Raw genomic sequence first — 14,839 nt, 5'->3', positions numbered from 1 at the left:
ATAAACTTGACAATAACTTCCTTGGGTGACATTAGTTTGTATCTAGGATCTCCACATATTAATTGAACTTGAGTAGGATTACAAAATTCGAGAGATCTTAGAATAACCTTGACCATTTCATGGTCATCCCACTTTATGCTCCCGAGGTTGCGCACTTGGTTCACCATAGTATTGAGCTGGTTGTACATGACTTGCGGCTCTTCTCCTTTGTTGAGGACGAATCGACTGAGCTCCCTCTCGATCGTCTCCCGCTTGGTGATCTTGGTCACCTGGTCTCCTTCGTGCGCGGTTTTGAGGATGTCCCAAATTTCTTTGGCGCTCTTTAACCCTTGCACCTTGTTATATTCCTCTCGACACAAGGAGGTGAGGAGTATAGACCTGGCTTGAGAGTTGAAGTGCCTAATTTGGGTGGCCTCGTCCGAGTCGTAGTCTTTATCTCCCACCTTTGGTACCTGCGCTCCAAACTCAACAATATCCCAAATGCTTTCGTGGAGTGAGGTTAGATGGTGCCTCATTTTATCACTCCACATACAATAATCCTCACCATCAAAATATGGTGGTTTGCCTAATGGTACAAAAAGTAATGGAGAACGCTTTGAAATACGGGGATAGCGTAGGGGCATCTTACTATACTTCTTTCACTCATGGCACTTATAAGTAGTGGATGACTCGGAGCTTGATGTGGAGGGTGACGAAGAGTCAGTCTCGTAGTAGACCACCTTCTTCATCTTCTTCTTGTCACCTCTCCGATGCGACTTGATGGAGGAAGAGGATTCCTCCTTGTGTTTGTTGCCGGACTCCCTTGAGAGAGTCCTCTCCGAGCTTGCGGCCTTTTTGCCAGTCATGATCTCCCTCTTGGCGTGATCTCCAGACATCACTTCGAGTTGATTAGACTCTTAATGAAGCACTGGCTCTGATACCAATTGAAAGTCGCCTAGAGGGGGTGAATAGGCGAAACCTGAAATTTATAAACTTAAATACACACTAAGGTCGGGGGTTAGTGAAAGGGATATAGGCTTACACCTATTTCCTAATTGATTTTGGTGGTTGAACTGTCCAACACAAATAATTGGACTAACTAGTTTGCTCTAGTCTATAAGTTCTACAGGTGCCAAAGGTTCACAAAAAGCCAATAAAAAGACCAAGAAAAGGGTTTAACAAAAAGATCAAGGGATAACCGAAGTGTGCCCTGGTCTGACGCACCGGACTGTCCGGTGTGCCACCGGACAGTGTCCGGTGCTCCACCGGACAATGTCCGGTGCTCCAGGGAACTCCAAGCTGAACTCAACACCTTTGGGAATTCTCAGAGGCGCTCCGCTATAATTCACCGGATTGTCCGGTGTACCACCGGACAGTGTCCGGTGCCCCAAGGGAGAGCAACTCTAAACTCGCCAGCTACGGGAATCCGCTCCGCTAAAATTCACCGAACTGTCCGGTGAGTCACCAGATAGTGTCCGGTGCACACCGGACTGTCCGGTGTGACAGTGGAGCAACGGCTACTTTGCGCACAACGGTCGACTGCAACGCCTTAAATGCACGCCTCCGCGCGCAGAGGAGCAGTGCACGCACGGGTGGCACACCGGACAGCCTACAGGGCCTGTCCGGTGCACCACCGGACAGCCAGGCGGGCCCACAAGTCAGAGCTTCAACGGTTAGAACCCAACGGCCTGGTGACGTGGCTGGCGCACCAGACAGTGTCCGGTGGCGCACCGGACTGTCCGGTGCGCCCGTCGACAGCAGCCTCCACCAACGGTCAAGTTTGGTGGTTGGGCTATAAATACCCCAACCACCCCCACATTCAAGTCATCCAAGTTTTCCACTCTTCTACACATTACAAGAGCTAGCATTCAATACAAGACACACCAAAGAGATCAAATCCTCTCCCAACTCCACACAAAGCTTTAGTGATTAGAGAGAGTGATTTGTCGTGTTCATTTGAGCTCTTGCGCTTGGATTGCTTTTTTTCTTTCTCATTTTTCTTGCGATCAAACTCATTTGTAATCAAGGCAAGAGACACCAATTGTGTGGTGGTCCTTGTGGGAACTTTGTGTTCCGATTGATTGAGGAGAGAAGCTCACTCGGTCTAGGTGACCGTTTGAGAGAGGGAAAGGGTTGAAAGAAACCCGGTCTTTGTGACCACCTCAACGGGGAGTAGGTTTGCAAGAACCGAACCTCGGTAAAACAAATCATCGTGTCTCGCTCTTTATTCGCTCACGATTTGTTTTGCGCCCTCTCTCTCGGACCCGTTTATATTTCTAACGCTAACCCAGCTTGTAGTTGTGATTAAGTTTGTAAATTTTAGATTCGCCCTATTCACCCCCCCCCCCCTCTAGGCGACTTTCAATTGGTATCAGAGCCACGGTGCTTCATTAGAGCCTAACCGCTCGAAGTGATGTCGGGAGATCACGCCAAGAAGGAAATGGTGACCGGCGAGAAGCCCGCTACAAGCCACGGGAAGGCTCCATCGGGAGAATCCTACAACAAAGGGAAGGGGAAGGAAAAGGAATCCCTTTCACACAAGTCACGTCGGAGCGGTGACAAGAAAAAGAAGATGAGGAAGGTGGTCTACTATGAGACCGACACCTCATCGCCATCCACCTCCAGCTCCAACACACCGTCCGTCACTTCTAAGCGCCATGAGCGCAAGAAGTTTAGTAAGATCCCCCTACGCTACCCTCGCATTTCTAAACATACACCTTTACTTTCCGTCCCATTAGGCAAACCACCAACATTTGATGGTGAAGATTATGCTAGGTGGAGTGATTTAATGCGATTTCACCTAACGTCACTCCACAAAAGTATATGGGATGTTGTTGAGTTTGGTGTACAGGTACCATCCGTAGGGGATGAAGATTATGATGAGGACGAAGTGGCCCAAATCCAACACTTCAACTCCCAAGCCTCAACTATACTCCTCGCCTCTCTAAGTCGAGAGGAGTATAATAAGGTGCAAGGGTTGAAAGGTGCTAAGGAGATTTGGGACACGCTAAAGACCGCGCACGAAGGAGACAAGGTGACCAAAATCACCAAGCGGGAAACGATCGAGAAGGAGCTCGGTCGCTTCCGACTTCTCTAAGGGGAGGAGCCACAAGACATGTACAACCGGCTCAAAACCTTGGTGAACCAAGTGCGCAACCTCGGGAGCAAGAAATGGGATGACCATGAAATGGTCAAGGTTATTCTAAGATCCCTTGTTTTTCTTAACCCTACGCAAGTTCAATTAATTCGAGGAAATCCTAGATATACACTAATGTCTCCCGAGGAGGTAATTGGGAATTTTGTGAGCTTTGAATTGATGATCAAAGGCTCAAAGAAGATCAACGAGCTTGATGGCCCCTCCACGTCCGAAGCACAACCGGTCGCATTTAAGGCGACGGAGGAGAAGGAGGAGGAGTCTACATTGAGTAGAACACCCATCGACGCCTCCAAGCTCAACAACGAGGAAATGGCGCTCATCATCAAGAGCTTCCGCCAAATCCTCAAGCAAAGGAGGGGGAAAGATTACAGGCCCTGCTCCAAGAAAGTTTGCTACAAATGTGGTAAGCCCGGTCATTTTATTGCAAAATGTCCACTATCTAGTGACAGTGACAGGGGCGACGACAAGAAGGGGAGAAGAAAGGAGAAGAAGAGATACTACAAGAAGAAGGGTGGCAATGGCCATGTTTGCCGGGAATGGGACTCCGACGAGAGCTCCACCGACTCCTCCTCCGATGAGGACGCCGCAAACATCGCCGTCACCAAGGGTCTTCTCTTCCCCAACGTCGGCCACAAGTGCCTCATGGCAAAGGACGGCAAAAGGAAGAAGGTAAAATCAAGATCCTCCACTAAATATGAAACCTCTAGTGACGAGGATAATGCTAGCAATGAGGAGGATAACTTACACATTCTTTTTGCCAACCTAAACATGCAACAAAAGGAAAAATTAAATGAATTAATTAGTGCTATTCATGAGAAGGATGATCTCTTAGACACCCAAGAGGACTTCCTTATCAAAGAAAACAAAAAACATGTTAAGGTTAAAAATGCTTACGCTCTAGAAGTAGAAAAATGTGAAAAACTATCTAGTGAGCTAAGCACTTGCCATGAGACTATTGACAACCTTAGAAATGAGAATGCTAGTTTGTTAGCTAAGGTTGATTCAAATGTTTGTGATGTTTCAATTCCAAATCTTAGAAATGATAATGTTGATTTGCTTGCTAAGATTGAAGAATTGAACATTTCTCTTGCTAGCCTTAGAAATGAAAATGAAAAATTGCTTGCTAAGGCTAAAGAATTAGATGTTTGCAATGCTTCCATTTCCGACCTTAGAAGTAAAAATGATATATTACATGCTAAGGTTGTAGAATTAAAATCTTGCAAGCCCTCTACATCTACCGTTGAACATACTACTATTTGCACTAGATGTAGAGATGTTAACATTGATGCTATTCATGATCACATGACTTTAATTAAACAACAAAATGATCATATAGCAAAATTAGATGCTAAAATTGCCGAGCATGACTTAGAAAACGAAAAATTTAAATTTGCTAGAAGCATCCTCTATAGAGGGAGACGCCCTGGCATCAAGGATGGCATTGGCTTCCAAAGGGGAGACAATGTCAAACTTAATGCCCCTCCTAAAAGATTGTCAAATTTTGTTAAGGGCAAAGCTCCCATGCCTCAGGATAACGAGGGTTACATTTTGTACCCTGGCGGTTATCCCGAGAGCAAAATTAGGAGAATTCACTCTAGAAAGTCTCACTCTGGCCCTAATCATGCTTTTATGTATAAGGGTGAGACATCTAGCTCTAGGCAATCAACCCATGCTAAATTGCCTAAGAAGAAAACTCCTAGTGCATCAAATGATCATAACATTTCATTTAAAACTTTTGATGCATCTTATGTTTTAACTAACAAATCCGGCAAAGTAGTTGCCAAGTATGTTGGAGGCAAACACAAGGGATCAAAAACTTGTGTTTGGGTACCCAAAGTTCTTGTGTCTAATGCCAAAGGACCCAAAACCATTTGGGTACCTAAAGTCAAGAACTAAAATTATTTTGTAGGTTTATGCATCCGGGGGCTCAAGTTGGATCATCGATAGCGGGTGCACAAACCACATGACATGGGAGAAGAAGATGTTCTCCTCCTACAAGAAAAACCAAGATCCCCAATGAGCTATTACATTCGGGGATGGAAATCAAGGTTTGGTCAAAGGATTGGGTAAAATTGCTATATCTCCTGACCATTCAATTTCCAATGTTTTTCTTGTAGATTCTTTAGATTACAACTTGCTTTCAGTTTCTCAATTATGCAAAATGGGCTACAATTGTCTTTTCACAGATGTAGGTGTTACTGTCTTTAGAAGGAGTGATGATTCAATACCATTTAAAGGAGTGTTAGAGGGTCAGCTATACTTAGTAGATTTTGATAGAGCTGAACTCGACACTTGCTTAATTGCTAATACTAACATGGGCTGGCTCTGGCATCGCCGACTGGCACATGTTGGAATGAAGAATCTTCACAAACTTCTAAAGGGAGAGCACATTTTGGGACTAACAAGTGTTCATTTTGAGAAAGACAGGATTTGTAGCGCATGTCAGGCAGGGAAGCAAGTTGGTGCTCATCATCCACATAAGAACATCATGATGACTGACAGGCCACTCGAGCTCCTACACATGGACCTATTCGGCCCGATAGCTTACATAAGCATCGGCGGGAGTAAGTACTGTCTAGTTATTGTGGATGACTATACTCGCTTCGCTTGGGTATTCTTTTTGCAGGAAAAATCTCATACCCAAGAAACCTTAAAGGGATTCTTGAGACGGGCTCAAAATGAGTTCGGCTTAAGGATCAAGAAAATAAGAAGCGACAACGGGACGGAGTTCAAGAACTCTCAAATTGAAGGCTTCCTTGAGGAGGAGGGGATCAAGCATGAGTTCTCTTCTCCCTACACCCCACAATAAAATGGTGTAGTGTAGAGGAAGAATAGAACTCTATTGGACATGGCAAGAACCATGCTTGATGAGTACAAGACTTCGGATCGGTTTTGGGTCGAGGCGGTCAACACCGCCTGCTACGCCATCAACCGGTTGTATCTACACCGAATCCTCAAGAAGACATCATACAAACTCCTAACCGGTAAAAAGCCTAATATTTCATATTTTATAGTCTTTGGTAGCAAATGCTTTATTCTTGTTAAAAGAGGTAGAAAATCTAAATTTGCTCCTAAGACTGTAGAAGGCTTTTTATAAGGATATGATTCAAACACAAGGGCATATAGAGTCTTTAACAAGTCCTCTGGACAAGTTGAAGTTTCTTGTGACATTGTGTTTGATGAGACTAACGGCTCTCAAGTAGAGCAAGTGGATCTTGATGAGATAGGTGATGAAGAGGCTCTGTGCATCGCTCTAAGGAACATGTCCATTGGGGATGTGTGTCCTAAGGAATCCAAAGAGCCTCCAAATGCACAAGATCAACCATCCTCCTCCACGCAAGCAGCTCCACCAACTCAAAATGAGGATGAGGCTCAAGTTGATGAAGGAGAAGATCAAAGAGATGAGCCACCTCAAGATGACGGCAATGATCAAGGGGGAGATGCAAATGATCAAGACAAGGAGGATGAAGAACCTAGACCGCCACACCCAAGAGTCCACCAAGCAATCCAACGAGATCACCCCGTCGACACCATCCTCGGCGACATTCATAAGGGGGTAACCACTAGATCTCGTGTTGCACATTTTTGTGAACATTACTCTTTTGTTTCCTCTATTGAGCCACACAGGGTAGAGGAAGCACTTCAAGATTTGGATTGGGTGGTGGCGATGCAAGAGGAGCTCAACAACTTCACTAGGAACAAGGTATGGCATTTGGTTCCACGTCCTAATCAAAATGTTGTAGGAACCAAGTGGGTTTTCCGCAACAAGCAAGATGAGCATGGTGTGGTGACAAGGAACAAAGCCCGACTTGTGGCCAAAGGATACTCTCAAGTCGAAGGTTTGGATTTCGGTGAAACCTATGCACCCGTAGCTAGGCTTGAGTCAATTCGTATATTACTTTCCTATGCTACTTACCATGGCTTTAAGCTTTACCAAATGGACGTGAAAAGTGCCTTCCTCAATGGACCAATCAAGGAAGAGGTCTATGTTGAGCAACCTCCCTGCTTTGAAGATAGTGAGTATCCTAACCATGTTTACAAACTCTCTAAGGCGCTTTATGGGCTCAAGCAAGCCCCACGAGCATGGTATGAATGCCTAAGAGATTTTCTTATCACTAATGGTTTCAAAGTCAGAAAAGCCGATCCTACTTTATTTACTAAAACTCTTAACAATGATTTGTTTGTATGCCAAATTTATGTTGATGATATTATATTTGGGTCTACTAACAAATCTACTTGTGAGGAATTTAGTAGGATCATGACACAAACGTTTGAGATGTCTATGATGGGGGAGTTGAAGTATTTCTTGGGATTTCAAGTAAAGCAACTCCAAGAGGGCACCTTCATTAGCCAAACGAAGTATATTCAAGACATTCTAACCAAGTTTGGGATGAAGGATGCCAAGCCCATCAAGACACCCATGGGAACCAATGGGCATCTCGACCTCGACACGGGAGGTAAATCCGTCGATCAAAAGGTATATCGATCGATGATAGGCTCTTTACTCTATCTATGTGCATCTCGACCGGATATTATGCTTTCCGTATGCATATGTGCAAGATTCCAAGCTGACCCTAAGGAAGCTCACCTTACGGCCGTAAAACGAATCTTGAGATATTTAGTTTATACTCCTAAGTTTGGGCTTTGGTACCCTCGGGGATCCACATTTGATTTAATTGGATATTCGGATGCCGATTGGGCGGGGTGTAAAAATAATAGAAAGAGCACATCAGGGACTTGCCAGTTCTTGGGAAGATCCTTGGTGTCTTGGGCTTCAAAGAAGCAAAATTCCATCGCTCTTTCTACCGCCGAAGTCGAGTACATTGCCGCAGGCCATTGTTGCGCGCAACTACTTTGGATGAGGCAAACCCTTAGGGACTATGGTTACAAATTAACCAAAGTTCCTCTTCTATGTGATAATGAGAGTGCAATCCGCATGGCGGATAATCCCGTTGAGCATAGCCGCACTAAACACATAGCCATTCGGTATCATTTCTTAAGGGATCACCAATAAAAGGGAGATATCGAGATTGCATATATTAACACTAAAGATCAATTAGCCGATATCTTTACCAAGCCACTAGATGAACAATCCTTTAACAAACTTAGGCATGAGCTAAATATTCTTGATTCTAGGAATTTCTTTTGATATCTTGCATACAAAGCTCATAACTATATACCTTTGATCATGTCTCTTTCATATGCTATGACTAATGTGTTTTTCAAGTGAATTTCAAACCAAGTCATAGGGGTATTGAAAGGGAATTGGAGTCTTCGGCGAAGACAAAGGCTTCCACTCCACTCCATAACTCATCCTTCGCCGTCGCTCCGAGCAACTCTCCATCTTTGGTATAATCTTCACTCATGTTTTATTTGCCAAAGGGGAGAAAGTAGTTCCAAAGGGCTCTAATGATTCCGTTTTTGGCGATTTATGCCAAAGGGGGAGAGAGCATGAGCCCAAAGCAAAAGGACCGCACCACCACCAATTTCAAAATTTTAGTCTTTCAATTTGGTTTTAAAGAAGGATTTTCAAATTGGTATCTTATTTGTGATGTAATTTCAAAGTGGTATACCCTCTTGAACACTAAGAGGAGGATCTCATTAAGGGGGAGTTTTGTTTAAAATCAAAGGAAAAGCATTTGAAACAGGGGGAGAAAACTTCAAAACTTGAAAATGCTTCTCAAAATCTTATTCATTTACCTTTGACTATTTGCAAAAGAACTTTGAAAAGAATTTACAAAAGACTTTGCAAAAACAAAACAAGTGGTGCAAGCATGGTCCAAAATGATGAAAATAAAGAAACAATCCATGTATATCTTATGAGAATTTATATTGGCTCAATTCTAAGTAACCTCTGCACTTACAATTATGCAAACTAGTTCAATTATGCACTTTTATATTTGCTTTGGTTTTGTGTTGGCATCAATCACCAAAAAGGGGGAGATTGAAAGGGAATTAGGCTTTCCTAATTGATTTTGGTGGTTGAATTGTCCAACACAAATAATTGGACTAACTAGTTTGCTCTAGTCTATAAGTTCTACAGGTGCTAAAGATTCACAAAAAGCCAATAAAAAGACCAAGAAAAGGGTTCAACAAAAAGAGCAAGGGATAACCGAAGTGTGCCCTGGTCTGGCGCACCGGACAGTGTCCGGTGCACCAGGGAACTCCAAGCTGAACTCAACACCTTCGGGAATTCTCAGAGGCGCTCCGCTATAATTCATCGGACTGTCCGGTGTACCACCGGACAGTGTCCGGTGCCCGAAGGGAGAGCAACTCCGAACTCGCCAGCTTCGGGAATTCGCTCCGCTAAAATTCACCGGACTGTCCGGTGAGTCACCGGACTGTCCGGTGCACACCGGACTGTCCGGTGTGACAGCGGATGTTGGGTCTATGCTTCGTCGCCGAAGGTCTTATAAAAGGAAGTGATCCTCGGATGAAGCTGTTTGTATAAGATAGCCGAAGGTTCCTAAAAGCTTCGGCATTGCAAACCGACTTAAAGATAGAATGACCTTTTAGTCCATAAAGGTCTGAGTCAATGTTGTAAGTTTTTATAAGGGGCATACTTGTAATTCCTCACAGGCTGCGTCCTGTGCCTATAAATAGTGAACAGTATTCCGTTTCTGTTCACGCATTCTGGTATATGCAATCGCATCTCTCGGAATACAATCTTTGTCAAGGCATAGGTATCATTGTATTTAATGATTCAATATATTAAGTGAATATAATATGATACATCTGTGATTCATTCATCTATTTTGTACCTTTTATTCTACATTATTTTACAATGGTTATTGAAAGTTTATTACGAAGGTTCAACTTCGTAATAATACTCTCATCAACCTTCGTCCAAGACCCATTATCCTCAAAGGAATAATGCTTCACGGACGAAGAACAGCATCATTTAACATTTTATGTTGCCTTGTTCTTAATTCATAGCATTTGAGAGCAAGTCCCCAACAGCGGAGCAACGGCTACTTTGCGCACAACGGTCGACTACAATGCCTTAAATGCGCGCATGCGCGCGCAGAGGAGCAGTGCACGCGCGGGTGGCACACCGGACAGCCAGGCGGGCCCACAAGTCAGAGCTCCAACGGTCAGAACCCAACGGCCTGGTGACGTGGCTGGCGCACCGGACAGTGTCCGGTGGCGCACCGGACTGTCCGGTGCGCCCGTCGACAGCAACCTCCACCAACAGTCAAGTTTGGTGGTTGGGGCTATAAATACCCCAACCACCCCCACATTCAAGTCATCCAAGTTTTCCACTCTTCTACACATTACAAGAGCTAGCATTTAATACAAGACACACCAAAGAGATCAAATCCTCTCCCAACTCCACACAAATCTTTAGTGATTAGAGAGAGTGATTTGTTGTGTTCATTTGAGCTCTTGCGCTTGGATTGCTTTTTTTCTTTCTCATTCTTCTTGCGATCAAACTCATTTGTAATCAAGGCAAGAGACACCAATTGTGTGGTGGTCCTTGCGGGAACTTTGTGTTCCGATTGATTGAGGAGAGAAGCTCACTCGGTCTAGGTGACCGTTTGAGAGAGGGAAAGGGTTGAAAGAAACCCGGTCTTTGTGACCACCTCAACGGGGAGTAGGTTTGCAAGAACCGAACCTCGGTAAAACAAATCATCGTGTCTCGCTCTTTATTCGCTCACGATTTGTTTTGCGCCCTCTCTCTCGGACCCGTTTATATTTCTAACGCTAACCTAGCTTGTAGTTGTGATTAAGTTTGTAAATTTCAGATTCGCCCTATTCACCCCCCCCCCCTCTAGGCGAATTTCAGTTAGCGATTGAGAGAGGGAAAGGGTTGGAATAGACCCGGCCTTTGTGGCCTCCTCAACGGGGACTAGGTTCTTTGGAACCGAACCTCGGTAAACAAATCACCGTGTTCACTTGTTGATCTTCACTTGATTTGTTTCCCCTCTTTCTCTCTCTCTCTAAAAGTTCCCTTGCTCATATTGATTTGAGTTTGCTCCTAAACGTTATCCGCATTGATTGAGCAACTCTAAGCAAGGAGAACTTTCTTCTGTACTCCGATTTAACTCCAACACTAACCCCGAGCATAGTGCATGTTTAAATTTTGTAAATTTCAGGTTTCGCCTATTCACCCCCCCTATAGGCGACTTTCAGTTTGGGTACCTGCTCCATGCGCCTAGAGGTCCCTTTTATAACCCTAAGGAGCCTAGGAGCCATTAGTTCTTCATTTGGCTACTCTAGATTGCCTTGTGTCCGTGGGTGCACCAGACCATCCGGTGCACATCGGACATTGAACAGTCAGCAATTTGTTTCCTTCTACTGCCAAGCCGACCATTGCACGCCTTCAGCCGCCTAGCACACCGGACAGTCTGGTGGCACATCGGATAGTTCGATGCAGCATTGAAAGGGAAATGTGCCCTTAGGCCATTTATATAAATGTTTTGGTGATTAGATGCCCAACACATATTGTTTTGGTTGATATGTGCTAAGTGTTAAAGAGATGCAAATCAAGAATCAAGGTATGACTCTAGCCTTAGTGAATTGTTTTTGGGACTAATATATTCCTCTAAGTGCTAGGAACCTTGTCAAATCAAATGAGATTGGATTGGAGAAGTTTGGCTAAGTCCAGCCTGACTTGCACCAGCCTACGTTGCACCGGACTATCTGGTGTGCACTGGACAGTGTCTGGTGCCTAGGCTGGCTCAGCGACGAACTCGTTGCTCTCCGGAATCGCCAAGGACTCTACGGCTAAAATTCGTCGGACTGTCCGGCGAGCCAACAGCGCCCGCGCCAACGGTCGGCAGCGCGATCAACGGGCGACGTGTGGCCAGAGCCAACAGTCACTAGGCCACGCTGGACAGTGTCCGGTGCGCCAAGTGGACCGAGGGTTCAACGGTCGGCTTCGCCAAAGAAGGAAAGAAATCGTGCACTGTTCATGTCCGGTGCGCCAATGGACAGAAGGCAAGAATTTCCTACCAAATGGAGATCCAACGGCTCCTAGCTACCTTGGGGCTATAAAAGGGACCCCTAGGCGTATGGAGCAGAACACCAAGCCTTCATTGAACATCCTAAGACGCCTAGACTCTGCAAGCACGCATCCGTATCATTGTGATTAAGATTTGAGTACTTGTTGAGTTGTGAACTCGCTGCGCTGTGTTTGTGTGCTCGTTTCCTGACTTGTGTGTGTGTGTCGTTGCTGCGATTCTAGATTTTGCGTGTGTTTCTATTCCCTCCCTTACTCTTGTGGTTTTCATTGTGATCAATATTGTAAGGGTGAGAGGCTCCAACTTGTGAAGATTCCTCACAAAGGGAACATCTTCTATAAGGAAGAAAACCGTGGTATTCAAGTGGATCATTGGATCGCTTGAAAGGGGTTGAGTGCAACCCTCGTCCATTGGGACGCCACGACGTGGAAGTAGGCAAGTGCTCTACTTGGCCGAACCACAGGATAAAAAGCGTTGTGTCATCAGTTGTTATTCGTGTGCAATCCTCTCTGCTTCTACTCACTTGATAATTGCTCTAAGTTTAAATACTCACCTTGTGAAGAGCAATTAAGTGAAGAAGTCATCTCTTTCTCTCTAGACATAGCACCTTGGTTTTGATTCTACTAACATTTCATAAACCAAGTTTTGTGCCATTTAGTGTTGATTTTTATAGGATCACCTATTCACCCCCCCCCCCCTCTAGGTGCTCTCCAGCATGGCATCCGTTGCTGAGTTGACGTGGCCAGCGCTGATAACGTGGCCTACCATTGCACGAAGGGTAGTCGTTGGTGGCCTGGCACACAGAACATTGTCTGGTGCACACCGAATAGTCTGGTGATTTTTAGCCAAGGTGTCAGATCGATTTCCCGAGAGCAGCCTTTTCGGCTGTCGTCTAGCGTGGTTACAAGACACTGTCCGTTGCACACTGGACAGTCCGGTGAGGCCCAGACTGGCCCATGTTTGGTTAGATTTAGTCAAACTCCTTTCCTTCAATTTGTCTCGACTTGAAGAGTTTCCTAGCACTTAGATGAACATTTTTAGACACTAAAACAATTGACTAAGTGCTAGAATCATACCTTTGTTCCTCTGTTTCAATAGTATTTGCAATGTATGAAAACTCAAGCCCAACGAGTGTTCTTTTGGACTTGACATCTTCAATTTGCTTGATCACAGCCTGTGCTTATGCTCAAACCGAGAGGGTTAGTTCATAGTAATGTATTGAGCATTTAATCACCAAAATATCTAGAAATGGCCCACGGGCACATTTCCCTTTCACTAATGCAAATGTGTGCACAAACAATAGCACAAGACTTCAAAAAATAGCCTCAAATAATTTAGAAACCACGATGAACCAAATGATTCAATTGAGAAATCACCACAAACTATGTAGAATTAGGAGTATTATATAACCAAAATACTACAAATATTGGCATTGATTCCGTATTTAGGATCATTGTTGCAATTAATTAGGATCCTCAGCCAAAGCCATGATAGAGTGCCAGAAGCGCTCAAATTGGGTCAAATAAAACAAAGTAATAAAATGGAATTGTGCCCACTTTCAAAGAGGAAAGTGTTTGGTCCTATGGCCCATACCCGTAGAGTTACCCTAATCAAGTTTAATTGGGTGCTCATCTGAAAATGTGATGCAAAAAATGTGGTGGTAAGATACAAAGCGAGGTTTATAGCACAAGGGTTCATGTGGAGACCAGACATCAAGTACAATGAAACTTACTCCTTGGTTATGACTGGCATAACATTATGATACTCATATTGTTGGTAGCATGTTTAAACTTAAAAATGCAGATGATGAATGTAGTGATTGCATACTCAAATGGGGTTTTAGATTTGGAAATCTACATAAAGGTTCCAAGTGAGCTAAGAATTCTAGATTCTAAGTCAAATCGCAACATGTACAACGTTAAGTTATATAGAGCATTGTATGGGCTTAAACAATCTGGGTGGATTGGTACAATTAGCTTAGTGAAATTCTCGTGTAGAAGGGATACACGAATAATCTAGATTCTTTGTTTGTTCATTAGAAAATCTAATAAGGGTTTATGTATCATTTCAATCTATGATGATGACCTAAATATCATAGGATATACGGAGGATATAGAGGAGGCTAGCATCTATCTCAAGATAGAGTTTGGAATGAAAGAGTTAGTAGAAAGCAGGTTTTACTTAGGCCTATAGATCGAACATTTTTCATAAGGAATATTTGTACACCGGTCAATCTAAGTAGGAAGGTCCTTGATAGATTGAATATGACCAAAGCTCACCCTTTAAAGACCCTAATGGTTGTGAGATCCATTAAGAGGGATATTGACCCATTTAGACCAATTAATACAATGCTCGTGCATTGCGACGGCACACAATCATATTTGATATCTATACAAAACAAATTTAATATTAAAGTGGACATATGATCCACGTATCATATATTAAACTTAGCCAAAAGGCTAAGAAAGTTATGAGTTGAAAAAGCCCGACTCGCTTTTTTATAGCTCGCTCAGCGGCTCAATCGTTCGTCCCCCTTTAGCGGGCTTGGATAGTTTCTCACGACCCATCTATGGTGTAACGGCCCATCTATAGGTGAGAAGCGGGGGGAGAAGAATAGACCTACACACTTAGTACATGACGCACGACGCACGAAACTTGTACTTTAAAGTAGTAGATAAGAGCGATGATGACGTATCACTAGGACATGGAGTTTCTTTAGCGTCATTGGAGCACTGGTGCA

The sequence above is a fragment of the Zea mays genome, chromosome 10 (genome assembly GCF_902167145.1).
Source record: "Zea mays cultivar B73 chromosome 10, Zm-B73-REFERENCE-NAM-5.0, whole genome shotgun sequence".
Taxonomy (NCBI): Eukaryota; Viridiplantae; Streptophyta; class Magnoliopsida; order Poales; family Poaceae; genus Zea; species Zea mays.
Note: the sequence above shows the minus strand (reverse complement) of the source record.